At 39.0% G+C, this 3962-nt stretch overlaps 1 non-coding gene across 1 annotated transcript; it reads right to left on the bottom strand.

The window, feature by feature from the left end:
• Positions 1-544: 544 nt before the first annotated feature.
• LOC146400441 (signal recognition particle RNA) lies at positions 545-843 on the bottom strand. The gene has a single exon (XR_014813942.1).
• Positions 844-3962: the final 3119 nt, after the last annotated feature.

Raw genomic sequence — 3962 nt, 5'->3', positions numbered from 1 at the left:
ACACCCTCCCTTGCCTACATAAAAGCAATTCCTACCCTTCTCCTTTACTCCATCTAGCAAAGGCTTTCATTTGTTCAATTTCCCGTGCTTTGGGAGCTGTAGTGCCTGTCCCCACCCCAGAGGCTGAATCAATACTAAGGATGGCAGAAGTGAAAGAGAAAGAGCCTGATGCCGTTAGTGAGTAGTTAAACATAAACGTTAACTGATAGTTTTTTTTTTTATTAGTAGTGATATTTTGAAGTTTTTATTTTATTTTATTTTATTTATTTGTCTTTTTTTCATTTAGGACAGTACCCGCGGCATATGGAGATTCCCAGGCTAGGAGTCCAATCAGAACTGTAGCCGCCCGCCTACACTACAGCCGCAGCAACTCGGGATCTGAGCCCTGTCTGCAACCACAGCTCATGGCAACGCCGGATCCTTAACCCACTGAGCAAGGCCAGGGATCGAACCGGCAACCTCATGGTTCCTAGTTGGATTCGTTAACCACTGAGCAAGATGGGAACTCCCTATTTTATTTGTTTGTTTGTTTGTTTGTTTGTTTTAGAGAGGGGGTCTCCCTATGTTGCACAGGCTGGAGTACAGCGGCTATTCACAGGTGCGATCACACTACTGATCAGCAAGGGAGTTTTGACCTGCTCCGTTTCTGACCTGGGCCGGTTCACCCTTCCTTAGGCAACCTGGTGGTCCCCGCTCCCGGAGGGTCACCGTATTGATGCCGAACTTAGTGCAGACACCCGATCCACATAGCACACTGCAGCCCAGAACTCCTGGGCTCAAGCGATCCTTCAGCCTCAGCCTCCCGAGTAGCTGGGACTACAGGCGCGCGCCACCGTGCCCAGCTCCCTATTTTATTTTTAAAATCAGGTTTATTGAACTATAGTTTACCCTGTTGCAAAATTCACCCTGTTGGTCGTGAATTTCTTAAAACTAAATTCCTAGTATGCTCTTTAGCATGATTTGCTTTTTTTATGCAAATGGAAAAAAATAAAGAGTAGTTTTGATCCATTTAAGTCCTGGGTAATATAGGACCAGTTATAGCATCTTAAAGGTGGGAAAGCAACTGAACTCTGTAGAGCTTGTACTGTTTAGGATGCTTTTGGCTGCAAGTAACAGAAAATTCTGATGCAAAAGTGACTGAAACAATAATTCCTGCAAGGTGTTATCTTAAAGGACTGGGAGTCCATAGTTGGACAGGCCTCAGAAACAGTATGTTCTAAGCCTCTGTGGAATCTCAAAGACCCAGACTCTATACCTGTTTCTACTTCCATTTTCTGCTTCAGCTGTAGCCTAAGGTAATTTCACTCTTGGTTGTAATTTCATTGCTAGCAGCCATCTGGGGTCTTGTTCCCTTGTTTGAGGCTAGCGGGAGTGGGAGCCAGGGAATAGAATCTTCCCTTCCATCTGATTGGGCCACCACAGGTCTCACATCTATCCCTAGGTCAATAAGGGTCAACATGAGATTGACTTACAATAAACAGGATTATTTGATCGGATGGATGTCTAATCAAAAATTATGGTGCTGTAAGGAAGGAGAAAGAGGACAATGGATTAGAGTACCAAAATAGCATTTACTACAAAGCTCTGTGGGATCTTAGGCTGCTAAGACCTTAGGTCTTATAGAGTAAGTTAGTTATTGTCTCATCGATACTTGCAATATTCAGGTGTCCAGAGAGGATTAATATAGCTCCATAAAGTGCTTTACTCTCTGAAAGTCCTTTTATGCACTGGAAAAAAAACTTTACTCAAATCCATGGGTGGGATTCCCAGTTCTGGACTCTCTGAGTTATTTTTATTTGCATGATGGCAAGTATAACTTATGGTTGCCAAGAAATCCTCAAAAGAAGTTCACAAACTTTAACACAACCTAAAAATAGGTATGAAAAAGTAATGCTAAAAAGCAATGTTAGAAAACTGAAAAGCAAGGGAGAAAGAGGAAAAAAAATGCCACTTTGAGCAATTTGAAAACACATACTACACTGATGTGAAAACATGAAAATCACTTCATTTAAAAATAAATTCACTGGGGAGTTCCCATCGTGGCGCAGTGGAAATGAATCCGACTAGGAACCATGAGGTTACGGGTTTGATCCCTGGCCTTGCTTCAGTGGGTTAAAGATCCAGTGTTGCTGTAAGCTGTGCTGTAGGTCGCAGATGTGGCTCAGATCCCACATTGCTGTGGCTGTAGTATAGGCTGGCAGCTGTGGCTCCAATTCCACCCCTAGACTGGAACCTCCATATGCTGCAGGCGTGGCCCTAAAAAGCAAAAAATAAAAAATTAAATAAAAAAGATAAATTTATTGGAGTATAGTTGATTTACAATGTTGTGTTAGTTTTAAGTGTACAGCAAAGTGAATCAGTTAAATATATATACATATCCATTCTTTTTCAGGTTCTTTTCTCACATAAGTTTTACAGATTAGTGAGTAGAGTTCCCTGTGCTATATAGTAGGTCCTTGTTTTTTTATCTATTTTACATACAGTATTGTGTATATGTTAATCCCAAACTCCTAATTTATCCCTTCCCCCCATGTTTCTCCCTTGGTAAGTTTGATTTTGAGATCTGTAAGTCTGTTTGGGTTTTATAAATGAGTTCATTTGTATCATTATTAGATTCCACACATGAGTGATACCATATGATATTGTCTTTCTCTGTTGGACTTAACTTCATCTAATGTGATCATCTCTAGGTCCATCCATGTTGCTGCAAATGGCATTATTTTGCTATTTTTTATGGCTAAGTAATATTCCATTGTATGTATGTATCATATCTTCTTTATTCCTGTTGATGAACATTTAGGTTGCTTCCATGTCTTGCCTATTGTAAATAGGGCTACAGTGAACACTCAGGTGCATGTATCTTTTTGAATCATGATTTTCTCTAGATATATGCCCAGAAGCGGGATTTCTGGATTATATGGTAGTTCTATATACAGTTTTTAAGGCACCTCCATACTGTTCTCCACGGTGGCCACATCAATTTACATTCCCACTAACAGGGTAGGAGGGTTCCATTTTTTCCACACCCTCTCCAGCATTTGTTGTTTGTAGGCTTTTTTTTTTTTTTTTTCTTTCCACATCCAAGGCATGCAAAGTTCTTAGGCCAGGGATTGAACCGATGCCACAGAAGCAATCAAAGCCACTGCAGTGGCAATGCTGGATACTTAACCCATTGCGCCACATGGGAACTCCTATGTAGCTTTTTGATTAAGGCCATTCTGACCAATATGAGGTGATACCTCATTGTAGCTTTGATATGCATTTCTCTAACAATTAGTGATGTTGAGCATCTTATGTGCTTTTTGCCCATCTGGAAAATCACTTTAAGTGGCTTCGAACTGGGCAGAATTAAACTTCTTCAATTTGAGTCTATATCATATTATAATCAAATTATTTAAGAGCTTCAATTTCCTTTAAGACCTATAAGAATTATTCTATTTCTAGAAAAAAAAAAGACTGGAAGGAAACATACCTAAATATTGATATTTTTATGAACAAGAGAATTATGAATTTTTATCATATTCTTAACCATTTTTGTATTTTTCACCTTTTCTAAAATGAATAGTATCTTTTACCTTTTTCAATCAGAATGAAATATTTTATTATAAAATATATACTGTAAAGACTAGATTTATAACTAGTAAGAATACTTGATCTTTGTTCCATTACTAGGAATTTATAGGTTCATAAGCCAGCATCAATCTCTGTGACCAAATATTCCATCAAAATGCAATATCCAGTTGGCTGCATATATTAGAAGCAGTTGCTCCAGGTGGTTTATGACAGTTAAAGTAATCCCACTAGATCACTCTTCCTGATTAATCTCATTTTTTCCAAAACTTAGAGATTCCAATGCCATTTCTTTGTGACAATGATACTGTATTTTGTGAAAAGATGAATTCAATGTGCCAAATTTCAAATAGCTAAGCAGAGTTTGCAAACTGGTACCCAGGGGGCTAAAC

Source organism: Sus scrofa, chromosome 8 (assembly GCF_054392235.1).
Source record: "Sus scrofa isolate SSC_HxYL_T2T_F1_AM1 chromosome 8, Sscrofa_HxYL_maternal_Yorkshire_Landrace_v2.0, whole genome shotgun sequence".
In the NCBI taxonomy this organism is placed as follows: Eukaryota; Metazoa; Chordata; class Mammalia; order Artiodactyla; family Suidae; genus Sus; species Sus scrofa.
The sequence above is the reverse complement of the archived record's forward strand: the minus strand, read 5'-3'. Positions and strand labels throughout refer to the sequence as shown.